The 18,545-nt window shown below is 39.6% G+C and overlaps 1 protein-coding gene across 1 annotated transcript in view; it reads right to left on the bottom strand.

The window, feature by feature from the left end:
- The window catches only part of PLPPR1 (phospholipid phosphatase related 1), a 252,267-nt gene that overhangs the window by 195,770 nt on the left and 37,952 nt on the right, over positions 1-18,545 (bottom strand). The gene's annotated exons all lie outside the window — the stretch shown is intronic.

Genomic DNA, 18,545 nt, shown 5'->3' on the forward strand with positions numbered 1-18,545 from the left:
CTGTAAGGTGTCAAAATATTTGTTTCATTAGCTAAGTACTAACATTGAGGGCTCAGTAATGGAGCATGGCAAATTTGAGCAGCTCTTTTGTGTTCATATTGTTACTTTCCTTTAAAAGTTATAATTTCAGTCTAAAAAAATTCTAGAAATGGAAAAATAAAAGGCTAACCAGGTTAAAAATGTTTGATCACTATAGGATAAATGACAGCTGAAATATCATTGCCAACAGTTTCCCATTGTAATCCTCACTGTAATTTCCTCAAAGCATTTTACAGGGTGAGAGCAATGAACAACGCCTTTCTGCTCACACAGAGCTCAACAATAGAAAATTTTATTGCTGGTTACTTAAGATGGTCTGATACAGTCATCGTGAAAATCAACGGTTGCTCAATACTATAGAACCAAATGCTGTGACTTCTAAAATAAAAAGGGAAGGAAACACAAAGTGAGGATATTTAAGCTATTTTCAACTTTTACACTGTCTGTCTGGTCATCAAAGTCATTTTCTTTATCCAGATATACTTTCACTATTTTAGCAGAAATTTCTTGAAGTTCTTTGACTAATTCAATTAGTCATTTCCATGGGGACTGGAAGGGTAGAATTGAAGGCAGAAGAGATTTTGTTTTATGTTTCTTTCCATATTCCAAAATTTATCAGTAAGGGTCCTCTTCTAATTCTAATGTGAAAAAGCCTAAGCGTGTTTATTCATTCATAGTTGACAAAGTCTCCACCATGCACTACTCCCTCTGCTTAGTACTAGCATTTATCAGAGAGACAGAGATGAATCAGATATCTGTTATTGATAAGTCAAATTTCAGATTAAAGGAATGACCATTTATTTTATTTGTAGAACCATTTGCCTCAGAAAATATTAACTAGACAATTCTGAAGAAAACAATATCAAATAATTACTCTCACTTTGAGAATAGATTAAGGTTAATGTTTAGCAACATTGAATGGGTTAATTTCTTCCTTCCGAGTTCTTACATAATCTAGTATGTAAGACCTAAGAGAATTATTTACATAAAATGTATTGGGACTTCACATCAGTGTAAATGTGGTTTCCTGTTCATTATTCCACATTTTCTGAGAACAAAGAATAAGTAAGCACAAGCCAGTCTACAGTGGTTTTAGAGGACCACTAAAGTGAGACCTAGAGAAACAAAACTAGAGTAAACAAAAAGTGAAACCCACAGCAAGGCTAATATGTATGCTAGATTTATAAACATTTCTTTGGTAGAAACTGGGCCGGCCACAGTGGCTCATGTCTGTAATCTTAGCTCTCTGGGAGGCCAGTGGGGAAGATTGCTTGAGGTAAGGAGTTCAAGACCAGCTTGAGCAAGAACAAGACTCCATCTATGCTAAAAACAGAAAAAATTAGCAGGGCATGGTGGCACGTGCCTGTAGTCCAAGCTACTCAGGAGGCTGGGGCTGGAGGATCACTTTAGCCCCAGAGTTTGATGTTGCAGCGAGCTATGCTGATGCCACTGCACTCTAGCCAGGGTGACAGAGTGAGACTCTGTCTCAAACAAAACAAAACAAGAAATATATGTGATTTTTAAAATATTTTTCTTTTTTTCTCATGATTTCTATGAGTCTCTGAGTAACATGGAGAATTTTAGTAGGAAAAAGTAGAAGACAAGGATGAGAAAAGACTGGCAGAATGAATAACCATAAAAGGAAACAGCTATATTAACATACATTTTAAATTTAAAATTCCTTTTCTTAAATGAAGAGAGTGTCGATGAAACTTCATGTCCTAGATTTTATAAGAATTATTTGTCATCATAAATAATATGAATCTATTCTCAATTTTTTTTCATTCATGGTATCCCTCTTTCTCATGAGATAATATTTAGATTAGTCATCAAAGCCTTGTAACACTATAAATATAGAGTTTTGTGGGCTAAGAAGTCTAAGAAGGAGTATGGGGACCTGCTTATGGATTTGTGGCTACTGGCTTACTATGCAGGACTCTGACCAAAGAGCATGAGAGTTACCCATACAGTTCTGATACTAGAACAAACCCTGGGTCAGAGTCTCAGATGTCTATGAGTGGTGGTATGGTGGACAGTAATGCACAGCCCAGATGACCCTTCCAAGGGAGGACTTACTGCCCAAGTTATCTGCAGACAGCCCCTAGATGTCAGCACCTTCAAATTAATATAATACACCATATCAATAGATTAAAAGACAAAAACCACCTAATCAGCTTTTCACAAAATGCAACAATCTTTCATGATAAAATATAACAGTGTTTCATGATACAATCACTCAACAAACTAGTAAAAAAAGGGAACTTCCTCAACCCGATAAAAGGTTATCTATAAAACACTCAAATAGCTAACTTCAGACGTGATGACAGACTGGAGGATTTCCCCCTAAGATCAGGAACAAAGCAAAGATACTCTAGAGTTCAGGTCTAGCTTAGGATGAAGCCAGCAGAGCCATCTTGATCTGCCTGCAATGAGGGAAGAGGAAACCCAAGAAGCCGGAGTAAGCCCTGGGGACAACCTAAAGAGGTGTGTCCACTTTGTCAATCACCCCAGTGCCTCCAGCATGGCCTTCTCCTCCTGAAAACTAGCCCCAGCCTACTCCCCTTTAAGGGCCCTGTCTTTGACCTGCTGAGGAATACCAGAATCCATTTTCCAACAATGTTCTAGCAAAAATTCAAAAGTTCATTAATTATGGCTTCACTTCCAAATAGCAACTGAATTTTTTTCCATCATTTTTCCCCCTCAATTCCCATAGTCTCTTTTGTCTTCTAATGTTGCCACCTGCTATTTGTTTCTGAGACCCTGTGTCTCCATGTTTAGGATTAGGAGTACATGTGGCCCCATATGGCCCTGTGCTCTGTGGTTGGATTCCATCCTTGTATCCTTGACTTTCCTCTACCTCCTTCTCCTTCCTTACTGACCTCACAGGCAGCCCTGTGAATTAGTACAGTCCTTGTTAGTTGCAAGTGGCAGGAACCCAACTGAAACTAGCTTTGGCCAAAAGAGAAATATCTTAGAAAGATATTCTAGAGTATCATTTTTTGTAACTAAAGACACAGTTGAACAACCCAATGGCAGGAAATGTGTCACTGGGTCTTCAAGAGAACTGGAGCCAGACACATAAATGCCATCTGGGCTCTCACTCACCTCTCCCCTTGTCTCTGCTTCTCTGTGAGTCTGCTCCATTCTCATTACAGTGACATCCTCAATGCAAGAGATGACAGCCATCAGTCCCCAAGCTTCCACAGCCAAACTTTCATATCAGAGAGGTACAGAAACTGTCATAATTTTAATATAAAAAATCACAGAGAAAACATTTTATTGACCAAAGAATTAGGAAATATCTACTGAACTAATAGCCAGGCCTAATCCAGCCCAGAGAGGAATTCTACTTGTGTGGCGAGGATTTTTGCTGTCACTACTGCTTAATTTAATTAGAATACCTTTCACAGGACATGTACTCTCTAGCCAGCCTCAGGCCCTGTCACACTGTCATACTCGTCAAGGTCATGCTTCATGGCTTCCCCTGAAAGAAATTGAGTTTGTAGCCCAATCTATACTGAATTTCTTAAGGACATGTACCAGGCCATTTTGCTTTGTCTGTGCTCAGTACCCAGCCAAAATACCTGCACACTATGTCCCAAAGAAATCCTTGAATTGAAAACTGTGCGTAGGGGAGGGACAAGATGGCTAACTAGAAGAAGCAGGCATATGCCTCTTCTCCAGAGAACAACCAGCATATTCCATATCCATTAAAAAAATCCATATTTTGAATAGATCATTGGAGAGAGAAAGTATCAAGGCAACAGAGAGGTGACAGGGGACATTGAGGGTGAAGCTAGAAGACGGACTGCCTGTGTGAATTGTTTTTTTTTTTTTTTTTTTTTTTTTGAGTGCCTTGAGCAGCTCCTGATCAGGACCCAGGGAAGGGGAAAGCAGGAGATCTTCGGGGCCCCAGGCTCCTGCCTGGAACCTTTCCAGTTTTGGCTGAGGAGGAGCTCCTTGATATGCACAGGCCCCAGTGTGCTGTGGGGACCTCAGGTAGAGTTTTTAGAGGCTTCCAAACCCCCAAAATGGGTGCTCAGATCTCACTGAGAGAAGCACCGCAAAGTGAAATTGTCATATTCTCTGTTAGAAAAGCATGACTCCCTCTACAAAGCTCTGATTTGTCAATTTTTTCTTTCCTTTTCTAACGAAAGCCAGGGACTTTATCTCTCCACTGTAAACAGGGTATAATAATGGCACTAGCCTCACTGAACACTGTGTTGATTAAGGAAGATAAAGAAAACAGAGCACTTGGCTCTGGACCTACCACACCAGCAGTCAATAAAAGTAAACCATCATCACCACACTGCTTTCACTCTTCATACACTCCATCCATAGGTATCAAGTGATGCACAACAAATTTTTAGTTCTTCTCTCCCCATTGATAGGAATTTTCGCCATGTACCTTGCTGGGCATGGATCTCCAGCCTATTCAGACCCCAGAATTTAGAAAAGAGAGTGGGCCTTTGCTGATCTCAGAGGCATGCACAGAACTGTGTTGCGCCTCCTAGATCTGGGACCACCTGAACATTTCTAACAGATTTTCCCTGTTTAAACAGCCTCCCAGGAATCCCATACAGAAAGCTCTGACTCAAAGTCCCCTTGTGTACTGTTCATTATTGTGACTGTAGAGAACTCCTCTAAAACCAGCTATTCAGGGAAAACACAATTTATCTTCTATGTTCCCTAGTTATTAGATCTACAGATTGGAGCACATTAAAACTGCATCCTTCTTACAGACAAACTGTAAAGATTAATTAGGCAGTATCAGCCAAGTGGAGTTCTCTTGAGAATTACACATAAATATACTCATGCTTGTTATCACAGGGCTTGGAAATATTCTTTCCTTCTCTTAGTTATTTAAGGTAAAGAATCTGATCATTAATAAGTAAATAGATGAAAGAACAGAGCTTTGTATGCAACGTGGCATTCCTCAGTCAAACCCTCTCCTTTAAAATAGATGCAGGAACCCATACTAAGGATGCTGCCTAGTGAGCTATCACCTCTCTTAATGGTCCACTTCTTTATGGTGTAGATGTAGTTTTCAATACCATTTTGATTCAATCTTTTGTTAAAGATCTACCTGGAGTAACCAATTGATTTTTGTTAGTCCCTGGAGTAAATGCTTACAGGAGGCTTCATTGCATTTATTTAAGAGGTTCCTGCTCCTTTATGAAATGCATTTGATTTCATACCCAGGAAAAAGAAAAAGGCTTCACTTACTAAGTGCTATTCTTTTCAGCAAATTTTGCATTACTTTTTTTTTAAAGTGCTATAAATCCAGTTCTGAATCACAGAGCTTTACAAGTCTGTTTATTTTCCTAGCTCAATTTTTTAAAAATACTCTCTCCAGATCTGACAATGTATCAGCTAGAAAGTTTGGAAATTTTGATAATTTTCCATGTGTTCATTACTCTGTACAATAACTACTCATGTGAATATTTGGACTTTAAAAAATATTTTAGTTAAAAATGATATATTTAGGGCTCTTTTCTTGTTCTATTGGGACTCCCTCAAGAGTAACAATGTTCATTGACTATTTAGGTTGGACACAGGCAAGGAAAAACTGAATGAACTTTGAAATAGTCAGTGATACTTTACCAACCTTCTCCCTGGGGTCTAACAAAGATGTCTGGTGTAAAATAATATAAATTTTACAGAGAACTAGTGGACATTCCATAAAGCAGGATTCATTTGCTAGTCTGGGTGTGGATCCTAAAGATGGCTGAGCCTCATCTTTGCTCACTTGCGTGCTACTTCTGAAATTCCTTTTCTCCCCTTTCCCCCTTCTGACATTCTCTTTCTTGAATAGTAATGACAGCAGTAATAATCACGGCGATGACAGTAGTTGCCCCTTATTGTCATGTGCTTGGCAGTTTACTTACATTTGCTCATTTAATCTTCATAGTAACCCTAAGAGGAACACTAACATCATCTCCACTTTATAAATAAAGAGGCTGATATTAAGAGAGACCAGCCAGCTTGATCAAAATCACACACATTTCTACCCATACTTTTGTGGGGTTTCTTTTTGTTTTGTTTTGTTTTCTTTTTGAGATAGGGTCTTATTCTTTTGGCCCAAGTAGGGTGCAGTGGCCTCATCATAGCTTGCTGGAACCTCAAATACCTGGTCTCAAGTGATCCTCCTGCCTCAGCCTCCTGAGTAGCTAGGACTACAGGCATGTGACACCACATCCAGCTAAGTTTTCTATTTTTTTTGTAGAGACAGGGATCTTGCTATGTTTGTTGCTCAGCCTGGTCTTAAACTCCTGGCTTCAAGCAAGCCTCCCACCTCAGCCCCACTGCTTAGGATTACAGGCATGAGCCACCATACCCAGCCCAAACCCATACTCTTTACTCCTGAACAAAGCTGCCTCTAGAAATGTGGGGTTAGAAAATTCCCGGTCAAAGAAATAAACATATTGTGCTATTGTTACAAATTTAAAACCCAGAAAAGCCAAGGAGTGGCCAAGCTTCCAGTGCAAAATCATAAATGACAACTTTATTTTCATGAGTTTGACTTTTCAGTTAAACACAAATCCAATCCGATTTCATGGGTAGCAAGGATAGCTGTCCCCCTGCAGCACTGGCTTCACAATATGTTGTAACACCCCAACACCCAAGGGGAATGTCACATGGGCAAACCATGCCAAAAAATTGTAATTCCCACTCCTTGAAGAAACAAAAGCTTTTCTGCTCACCCCAACATCGCCACTCTCACCATGAAAAAGAAAAAATTATCCCAAAATACTAGGTAAGCTGATGTTATAACTAATATGAAGGATAACAGAGAAGAAAAACAAAAGGCAGAGCAGATGAACCTAGGGACTCTGTGAAAGTAGGAGGTCATCAGACACTACTTTTCCAACAAGAAGTCAGAAGATCTATTATTAATAGGTGGGTTGTCTGTGGTAAGCGTTTTTCCTACTGACGGCAAGAGTACTCTCCTCCCCTCCTCCCCTCCATAATCCTCACTGAGTCCCTGCCCATCTGGCAGCAGCTACGCCTTCCATTCTTAAAAAATGAAGCCCAGGCATTAAATGGATATAAGTGACTTGATCTCAGGGACAACTCTGTAATATCCAAATGTGCATCAATGTGAGCATTGCATTTGCTTAAAATTGCACATATTTCTTAATCCAGACAAAGAAAAATGTGTGCTTGTCCTTGCACCAATTGTTGTGCCTTACAAAGGCAGTGCCAGCCAAGTTAAGATCCATGTTTATGCTTCTAGCTCTTTGTCAATTCAGCTACTCACAAGCTTCAGTGGATTCCCCTGATAACACAATTCAACATCCCACACAGTCAGGAGATTTCTGCTATTATCTCATCTCCATTCCTCTTTCTGAGATTTAAATACATCCCTGCTCATCTTATGTTAAACGGAAACAGAATTGGACCATGTAGATATGTAACATAGTGGGGGAAAAAAATTGTAATCTAAACTTACTGTAGCTATTTCTGACTTCTAATGGGGAAGTATAAGGCTAGAGATGCCATAATTCATATAATTCTCTACCACTTCTAACCTAATTCAGAGACTAGAGGGGAGGAAATAGGTTTGAAGGCATTTCTGGTTTAAAATGGTGAATTAAACACATGCATTTACTTCTGCTACCTCCCAAACCCCATTAAATTTCAAGTAAAGTGTTTTTTAAATGCATAAACTTACAAAGGAAAATGGGAGAGGCGACAATAATCTAAAATGTGAGGAGCTAGGAAGTGGATGCCTGGGTGGTAACTGACTTGGTAGACTTGAGAAAGCAGAATTTTAAATCGGCAGCAGGGAAAGGCAAGAAGCAATCTGCTTCAAGCTGCAGAATTCCCAGGAGGCTAGGAATCAATGGCACCAGATAATTCCGAAAGAGGGAAAGAAGATAAGGCTAAAAACAGGGAGATTTGTTAGAAGAATGTTTAGGAAGCAGCTGGCTCCAAAGTCTTTTCCCATCTTTCTCCGTTTTGGTAGAGCTTGGAGCTTTATTCTCAGAAAAAGGAAGAAAGGATCGCTGAACAGTTGAGAGCAGAGCCCTATACTGAAAACAACAGAATTATAGAGCATTTACATACTGACTGTTCAAATCTCAGCCCTTTTCCACATCTCAGCTCCCAAAGGTTGGCAGACAGCCAGGGGATTAGAAGAGACTTTTCTGGGGATTATAACCAGCCAAAGAGAAAAATCTAAAGATAGTTATATCAGAAGTTTTGTAAGAAAAGAGTCCATCCAGTCACCCTATAGTGAAGACCAGAGTCAACAAACTCCTCCCCAATACCCAGAGCTTCCAAACAGCTTCACATTTTAAAAAATTGAATCATCAGACAAAAACAGAGAAAATGAAAGAGAGGAAGCCATCAATGTAATGACTAAAGGAAATTTCCCCCACACACGAAAGATGTAAATTCCAGATTTAAAGGTGTGATGAGCACAATGGTCCAGTGTAATGGGTGAAAATAGACCCGTATTAAGGCATTTCACAGAGAAATTTCAAAATTTTAGGGAGAAATAAAAGATGCCAGAAACTTATAGGGAGGGGGGAAAAACACGTTTTCATACAAAGAATGGAATATCTGAATGGCTTTGGAAGTGAGAAGACAATGGAGCAATGCCTTTAAAATAGCAAGGACAAAATGATTTTGGATCTAGAAGCTTTTCTATGCACAACTATAATTATTCAGTGTGAAGAGAAAAGAGAACAATTTCAGACATGAAAATTCTAAAACTAACCAAAACAAAAAACAACAGAGGCATTAAAGGGAATGATTACAAATATTTACTGATTATTTTTCCCTTCATACACAAAAGTGAAAGCTCTTTCTGTATCTGCAATACAGAGGTACACAACCCACATCCCCTTCCCCACCCTTCAGGACAAGGCACGGGTTCTCACACCTGTGTCCCTCTAGGCCTAGAAAGGGAGTTGTCCTTTCTGAGGGAGCTGCTTTGGCCAAGGTTAGGCCCCTTCCCCAGGGGCAGTCTGCAAACAATGTCAGGTCATCTAGGGAGTTCCTAGGTACATCCCTTTCCTCAACTTGGGATGATTTGAAGGGCTTTCCCAGCTTCAGAGCTCCTCGTGGGATTGTCTAAGACCTCCATCATAATGCAGTTTTCACTCCTCCCCTCGGCCAGTCAGCTTCTTACCTCCTTGCAGGGCCTGTTGTGAACACATCTTCCAATAAACCTCCTGCACACAGATCTCTATCTCAGAGAAACTGACCTAAGACAGTTATGAGTATAATGTAACTTAATTAATGTATACAACTATTTGGCTGTACGATATACCTATTAAAATGGCTGTGTGTTTATAATACATGAAAAACAAATTATGAAAACAGGTGTAGCAAAGTGAAATGCAAATGCTTGAGTAAGATAGATGGCTGGAGAGATGGATGGGGTGGCTGACAGCAAAAGGGACATATGAGAAGGGAGGGAAACTCAAGGTAGTCTTGGAGAATTAGCCTCTGGCCAGCCCTAGACACCTGTCTGACTCCCAAGGAGAGAGGGAGCATAAGAGGGAATGGGAACCGTGGCTTTTTCTCACATTTATGAGCTATGGAGAAGCACAGACAACACTTCTGTCTAATTGTTGTATTAAGGTAGGAGGAATTTGCCCCTTCAGAAAAGCAGCCTTAGCACCAGCCCACTGGGCTGCTGCTGCCACAGAGCCACAAGGGCACACACATTACAAAAGACAATACCTCTAGTAATGGGAGGTGGTACAGGTATGTGAGGGCTGTCTGGAAAGTATCCAGCCATTGTTAATACGAGAATGATTACATAGCTGGATACTTTCCAGACAACACTCATAGTTATGGCACAGACAAGACATTATTTTATAACTTTACTAGGCATATCATAGGAAAAGAGGGAACTAGAGAAGAAATAAAGGGAAAAGGGCAGATGTATGTAGTGGCTAAGAAGACTTGCTCTAGAACATTCTTGAATCATCCCTTGAAGACTCCATAAATGTCCAGAGGAATTTCATAGTAGAAAGGTTAAGTTCCCACTCTAGAAATATGTTTTATACACACACACACACACACACACACACACACACACACACACACACACACAATCAAATCTAGGTTGATATCCAGAGTAAAATAGACAACTAATATTAATTTATGACTATCCTGATTACATTCTATTGCTAAAGACAACTGTTTGTTTCAACTAGAAAATCTGCCCTACTTAAGACATTAGTACCCAAAGACAATTGATAATGGGTTTGCATTTCCACGAGTGTGTTTGAATTTCAGTTATCGGACATATCACAGTAGGGAATTACGATTTGCATTTTCAGGTAGGGACATCTGGAATTCAAGCATAATATTGAACACAATTATCCTTCACAATAAAAGTAAACAGAGCTTGGAGTGAATCTGCTAATTGTTCTTTCCCGCTGAGCTACAATTTTTAGTTAGAATATATACATAAAAGAGTAAATACCAATCTGCCCATTTTTCTCAGAAAGGCCAAAGTTATCTTCTCAAAGGCTAAGTCATAGTATTTCACTCTCCTGTTTAAAACCTTCCAGGGGAGAGTAAACTCCAAATTCCCTATCACGGCAAACAAGGCTGTAGATCAGTGGGCCTCAAGCTTGCACATGCATCAGAGCTAGCTGGAGGGCTGGCTAAGACACAGCTTGCATTACTCACAAATTTCCAGATGCTGCTAATGCTTCTGGCCCAGGGACCACACTTTGAGAAATGTTGCTGTACCTGTGCAGGTCCCTGTCAAACCTCTAGCTTCATCTAATACTCTCCCTCTTGCTCGTGATGGTTCAGCCACACCAGCCTTCTTTGTGACCCTCTCAACACCTCACACTTGCTCCAGCTTCAGGGGTCTTTGCTCTTACTGTTTCCTCTGCCTAAACCTTCTCAGATAGGCCTTCTTAACCACTAAAGGACCTTCCCCATGGGAAATAAATTGTCCCATTTTATTTCCTGGCACTTACCTGTATCTGAAGGCAGGCTATCAGTATTTGCTTATATGCTTTTTATCTGTCTCCCCTATAGAGAGAAAGCTCCATATAGGCAGGTTTATCTGTAGCACTTTGGGGCAAATGATAAATAATTTTTGGATGAACAATAAACCTGTGTAAGAGACCAGATAGCAATTTGAGTTTCCTAGTCACATGAGCTTTCCTCACTGGCCAGAAAGGCATTGAACAAGTTGACCTTTATTGGTCTGTTTCCATGACTGTCATCTAAGAACTGTTTGTTCCCCAAGTCATCTATAATTAGAAAATTTATTCCACATGTAATCTGAAAATTAGACCAGAAGGTATAATTTAGCACAAAGCTGGTGGAATGTCAGTTGTGCTAAGCAGGGAATGAACATAGTAATATTATCCTTATTCGAACAAAGACAAGCTATTTTATAAAAAGAGCAATGGTATGAGCAAACTAAACATATTTTTTAATGAAGCAGAATTAAAATTTATTTTGATGTGAAGCTACTATCTGCGATCTCAGGCATATGACCCTTGACATGTCACCAAACTGCAAATCTGTAACAGGAAATGCTGATTTTCAAGATTTTATTTTTAATATAATTAGGGCCATTTGAATAACTCAATTTTCAACCCAAACAAAACCATAAAAGATCACTTCTCTTAGACATTGGATTATTTAACAACTATTTGTTCTCCAGCTCTTACAAATACAATTTTTATAGCACTCATTTGAGTGGTTTCTTGCAACTGTTGGCCATGAAAATTTATTTTCAGGAGAGGTTTAATGTTTGGTTCAAATTCTCTGGCTCACAGTAAGTGATCTCCCTTAATTTCTTTTAGTTGGGAAGGAAAGTAAAACACTGCACTTTAGAATCAGATCCTGCTGGGGGGTTTTAATGGCACTTCATAAACTTGTATCTGTAGTCTGCACCCTTGTAATTATTGCATCAAACGTGCTTCTCTTATTTGGACTTTTTTCCTGGGTAATCACTTGATAATTAGTGCAATACTACATATACAAACATATTCCCACATCTTCTCTTGCTGTTCTGTTAAACCTTGCAGAAAACCTACCACATAGCAATGCTTAGTGGGTACTAAACAAATGAATATCCAATACAGCAATTAAAGAGACAGGAACACAAAGTTATATTTAGATGAAGGAAACTTGTTTCCACCATGGCCTATACTGCCCCATTTTCTCAGAGAAAATATTTAATTATAGACAGAGCCTTGATGCTTATTCAAAGAGAACAATATTTGTGGGCCTGTCATTGCAAATGGGCTATCATATAATGTGGCAAAACACAGTCATTAATTAGCTGGGTGATTGGGGGGAAGCTGCTTTACCTCTTTGGACCTCAGTTTTCTTTAGGGGGAAAATTAGGGATAAAAGCTGATTAATGAGATCCAAAATTCCATGCTCAACTATTAGATCCATTTCTAATAACTTGGAGGAAAAATGCTACATCCCAATGTCATACTTGATTTTTTTTTAACAGCTAATCACCCAAACTGAAATATACACGAGCCTCCACAAACCATCCAGTTAACGTCTTACATTTTATTGACCCACGGAGACAACGGATGCATCAATATACCCCTAGGACTTCACAACTGAATTCAGAATTGAAAACTTGGAGCCATAGTTTGTTACTATGGCAAGGCCTAGAATCATACTCTGTTTCATGCTCTTTCCTGGCTCCATTTCTTTGGGACAGGAATTATATAGCTGACCCTGGGATCCTTTCCTTTCTCATTTTGTGGTTTTTATGATATCTCTCCTTAGAATATCATCACATGGAAATAGGGTATTAATATTCATGGTTTCATCTTCTTTCTTCTCTCTCCATAAAACAGATTCATATAGATTAGCTCTGGCTGCTTCAGTGCAGATACACAAACACGAGCCTGGGCATGGAATTCCATGTAAGGAACAACTTAAATTAGAGTGAGTGAAACAGATCATTCAACTTTTCTTCTTCAAGCTGAACACATTGTAAAAATTAAGCAAAACAAAAGTCAAGTGTGACAAGGATTTTAATTGGAGAATATGGTAGATTGCCATCATCAAAGCCCACAGGAAAAGACAAGGCTAATCTTATTAAGGTTATCTGGGTATTCAGCAACAACCAGCCCCAAGAAACCCACGGTTATACAATCAATTTCCCCACCCAGGGAACTTAGTTTATTCAGGCTAATGAACTGAGGGAAGACATGGGACTGGAAATAACATCTAAGCATTTTTTTTAGCAGAAAATGTAAATGATCCAGGTTGTATACAAACCAAGAGGTTGGTTCATTCTTAATGAAACATGCAAATTTTCCTTTACATGGGGCCCTGAAAAGTTGCCAATTGAAGAGAAGCTTTTCTCTGATTAGTGGCCCTTTGCATAACACCCCACACTATAGAGTCATTGAAATGAAACACATGCTGTGCACAGCTGCCTCAATTTGTGCAATAGATTGGCTGCAAAACAAATTTCAACGTAGAATCCTGTATTGGTGAGCTACAATTGAACTGGAAGTTCCTTTGAGAAATAACCCAGCAAAAATTAGAGTTCTAAAGTACCACCATGCTATAGAAACATGCCATGATTTATTACTTTGTGCTCAGCTCATCTGACCTACACCCATTTCTCTGTAATTGTCTTTCTTATACTTACCTAATAATAGTAGCTTCCTTTTATTTTCTACATTTGTCAAGGTAGATACATATGTTCATGCATTTTTAACCCTCTTAGTAAACCAATAAGAATTTCTCTCTCTCTCTCTCCCAACTCCCACAGAATTTTATCTGTTTCTCCAAGTTCTGCAAGTGCCTTGTTCACCATTGGAGCTAGCGCCATGTCTGGCACATAGTAGGTACTTTGTTGAATAACTACCAGTTACTCATTGGGGCTCAGCATAGTGCCAGAAGGTAAATATATCATTGTTTAATCAATGTAAAATCCACATTTCTACCAGGTTACATCATTCTACAGTTTAACACTTCACAGCAGCTTTACTTTTCCATCCAAATATCTGTTGTTCTTCAGCACTCTCTAAATGAGGGCTTTCCATTCCTCTAGTTACCTACACCAGAAACCTAGAATGACTCTTCTCTCTCTTGCACCCCCTTAGCCAATCCCCACTGGTGCTACTTCCTAAGCAGGACTTGAATGCATCCTGTCTTCATCAGCCCCTGCTCCGTGAGTACAGGATGGCATTGTCCCCAAACTAGCCTTGCTGCCTTCGGTCTAGCCTTTAACCTCTCCACACCTAAAGTCCACTAGCTATGCAGCAACCAGATAGTCTTTCTAAAATCAAATACAAATATGATCTTGTTCTTTACTTGTTTAAAGTCCTCAAAAGGCTCTTGACTGATTTTACAATTATGCTCTAGGTAAAGCAAGCATGAGCTACCCAGATTTTTATAAATTGATTAGTTCATTAACAATAAATGTGAAGCATCTCTTCTAAGTGTCAGATACTGTTCTTTGTGCTAGAGGCTACAATAGTGGGGAGGGGGCAAAAACATCATTTGTGCCCTCATTGAGTTTACATTCCAGTGTGGAGATATGCAATAAAGACAAAACTAAGTACATTCTATAGCATGTTAGAAGACTATAGTTGTTATGAGGGAAAAGTAGAGCAAATAATGGAGTCTGGGTGTGCAGGTTCAGAGGAAAGAGTAAAATTTAAATGAGATCAGGGTAGGCCCTTAGTGAGAAGGTATTATTTGAGGTAAAACAGTATGAACCATGCAGATGGAGGAAGTAGCATGTGCTCAGCCCTGGGGCAGAAGCATGTTTGGCTTGTATGAAAAGGTTCACCTTATAACCTCTTGGCAATCTCTCCTTCAGCCTCCAAGACCATTCTTTCTCTTGTGGGCCTCTGCATTGTTGTTCACTCTGTTTAGAATTCCCTCTTTTTTCCCTTCCCTCTTTCCCTAATTCCTCCTCATTCTTTAGGGGTTAGCCGGGCACTGCCATCCTCTCAAACTCTGGTGTGCATGCAGATCACCTGAGATCGCCTGGCAGTTTGTGTGTCTGATAAACTCTCAGGTGACGTTGATGCTGACATTTCATGGGCCATAAGTATGAGCAGAGTCGGAGGGTTGGTCAGTGGTTCTCAGCCATGGATTATATTGGAAACACCTGGGGAACTTTTAAATACCTCCTTTCTCCACAATGCCCCACCCAAACCAATCAAATCCACAGTTCTGTGAGTGGGATTTAGGTATTAGTATATTTTCAAGCCCTCCAGGTAATTGCAATGTGCCTGCAAGTTGAGCACCTATGGAGTCTCCAAGATGCCTTCTAAGAAACCTATCACTAGGGTGGCTAGGTCTTTCCAGACAGGACATTACTGATACTGTCTGAACATGACACAAATGTTGCCATTCTAGACGCAGGTCTGTAGCACAGTGGTTCCTACTTGTGGGCTCTAGAAATCACAGATGTAAGTTCACATCCCAGATCTGTTGCTTGACTTTGGGAAAGTTGCTTTACCTCTCTCAGCCTCAATTTCTTCATCTCTAAAGTGAACATAATTATATCTAACATTTAGGTTGTTGGTCTATTGAGGATTTTAAAAGGTGATCATGCACAGCACCTCACAGGTGGCAGGAACCAGTAATTTGAGGCTGCTGTTGATTTTAATATGAGATTTTACAGCATTGTAGCTTTTTTTTTTTTTTTTTTAACAAAGATGCTTGTTTGTCCTCTTGCTTTCCTCCTGAAGAGCATCCACATGGAAAATAACAACATCCACTAGGGAAGGCTGGATCAGCTTAAGAGCTACCAGGGGAACTCTTTCCAATAGTTAATTTCCTCCTCTGCCCTCAGTTCCCAAAACTACCCTAAGCGGAAACTGCTGTTTTACTTTATGAAACATTTGGCCAAGATAATAGGCAGTAATTCTAAGGAGTCTTTCGGCAGACAGACCCCTCTTCCTTTCCCATGTCACCCTTGTGCATGATAAGCAAAGCTGATATACTATATTTGCTAGGAGTAACGGCCTTGTCTGTCTTCATTTGCTAGCAGTGGATTATAGTTTTGATTGCCTTACATGAATCAAACACTTTCTTAGCGGAAGCTGCAATAGCAATGAAATCATTAGATGGTTCCACCTAATTAGTAAGTCTTGAGCACATTTGTCTCTTGGTGTTTGGGGAAGGGATCATGGAGCTAGTGAGGCCAGGTTTTAATTTCTAACCATGGGGACTCTGAGAAGTGAGAGCATTTTCCCTACTCTTTATGAATTTTCACCCATACCAAATGTTTGAGCATTATGGCCATCCTCAAAATCTGCCTTTCCACACCCCAGCAGGCCTGGGTAGCAAGTCTTGAGAAAGAAGAGATGGAAAATTTTATTATAAATTCAAGTCTGTCAAAGCCCTTCGATGAAGATTGAAAATCCTGCTCCCAGGTACCCCTTTTAACCCCCCGCCCCCTCAGACCTGTCTGTTCTGTTCACTTGCCCACAGCTTTCCATAAATCCACTGACTTATATCTACCCTACTCCCATGACTGTACTCACACTGGAATGTTATCTTTCTTCTTTCCCACATCTAAGTTTGAGAAGTATTTTCCCTAGAAACAATATTGCAAAGGCTGGTTGGATTCAGTAATATTATTAGCACAATTAATTCACTTAATATATGTAAAGTACTTAAATAATGACTTCTACATGGTATGTGCTCAATAAATGTTTGGCATTAATATAATTATTATTAATGCCATTATAATAGAGGATCAGCTAGATTATACTTTGAATAGGTTTTTGTAGGCTGACCTGTATGTCAGACACCATTTAATAACCACATAGTACCTTCTAAGCATTAAGCATTATGCTAAGCATATGTCTTACCTCAGTTAATTCTCACAATATCCCTAAAAGGAAGGTACTATTATTTCTCATTTAAACAATGAATAAACTGAAGGTCAGGGAGGTTAAAGAACGTACTCAAGGTCATACGGCTAGTAAATGCCAGATTTAGGCACATGACTGTTCTGTCCTTAAGCCTATTCTCTTGGTCATGTTGCTCAACTTCCCAACAGAACAATGGTTGGTCTACTCTGAACAGTTTTTGCTGTTCTCAGCATCCACCTAGAAGAAGGAAAGGAATCTGTTAGTGCCTAAGAGTTTGGAAGGTATTTTTTTTTACAACTCCAGGGGAGACTTTTCATCTCCACTCCACACAGAGTTTTGAAAAGTTGGCTGTGACCTCTCTCAGCAGAATAAGACGAGATTAAAAAAAAAATAAGACGAGATTGATCTCTCACACTTTGTATCAGTTCCTTCAAGAAGACTTTCTGGCTCAACATTATTCATCCTCTAATTTCCTAAGAACCACTGATTTACATTCTCTTCTTAGGGTCCTTTAGTTATTAGTGAAGTCACACATTTCTACCAATTATATTTGTTCAGGTTTTTTACCTGTCCTATTCAATGCAATATTCTTTTTTTTTTTTTTTGAGACAGAGTCTTACTCTGTTGCCCGGGCTAGAGTGAGGGCCATGGCGTCAGCCTAGCTCACAGCAACTTCAAACTCCTGGGCTTAAGCAATCCTCCTGCCTCAGCCTCCCAAGTAGCTGGGACTACAGGCATGCGCCACCATGCCCAGCAAATTTTTTCTATATACATTTTTAGTTGTCCAGATAATTTCTTTTTATTTTTAGTAGAGACTGGGTCTCGTTCTTGCTCAGGCTGGTCTCGAACTCCTGACCTCGAGTGATCCACCCGCCTCGACCTCCCAGAGTGCTAGGATTGATTACAGGCATGAGCCACCATGCCCGGCCTTCAATGCAATATTCTTGAGAGCAAGAACTATATGTGTTTTATAAAATGTATAGCCCAAAGCCACATGGCTTCTCTGATTGACTTCACTTCCCCAAGTTCTATCCTAAGGCAGAGCAGAATAAAGATAGTGACATTATATAAAGTGATGTTATTTGCTCACCAAATTCAGGTCCTACCTTTGAGCCTTTCTTTAAGGTGATTTGCACTGAAACAGAAATATTATATTGTACAGTTAGTTTGAACCTATAAAATAGTTAACTACTACAAGGAGCAAAATTTATGACTATGCGACAGAGTTGAGGCAACATTGCAAAACAGAAAGAACATGGTCCTTGCCATCACAGAGAATAAAGCTTGAATCTTAGTATTGCCATTTACTAGCTCCTGAACTCAGGCAAGTTATTAATATTTAACATATCTGAGAATGTTTTCATCTGGAACACCAACATGCAGGGTGAGAATTCATCTTATGTAAGTAAAATGTCTTGTCTAGCTCAGAGTAAATGTTCAGTAAGTGGTAGGCGAGTAGTGTCAGGCTGGGAAAATTCAATGAACCCACCCAAGTAGCAACAAGCTCATCTAGCACCCAGATCTTGGTTTCTAATATCATTTTCCAATAAAAGGACCAAGGTTCCTTGGAAAAATGGCTGAGTCTCAGGCAGGGGCTGGAAGTACACAAGATGAGTTTGGAACATCTTTTAGTGCCAGAAAGTAATGAAGTGCTCAAAGAAAACCACAGTGATGGAGACATGTCAAAGGGACACA

Source organism: Lemur catta, chromosome 10 (genome assembly GCF_020740605.2).
Source record: "Lemur catta isolate mLemCat1 chromosome 10, mLemCat1.pri, whole genome shotgun sequence".
Classification (NCBI taxonomy): Eukaryota; Metazoa; Chordata; class Mammalia; order Primates; family Lemuridae; genus Lemur; species Lemur catta.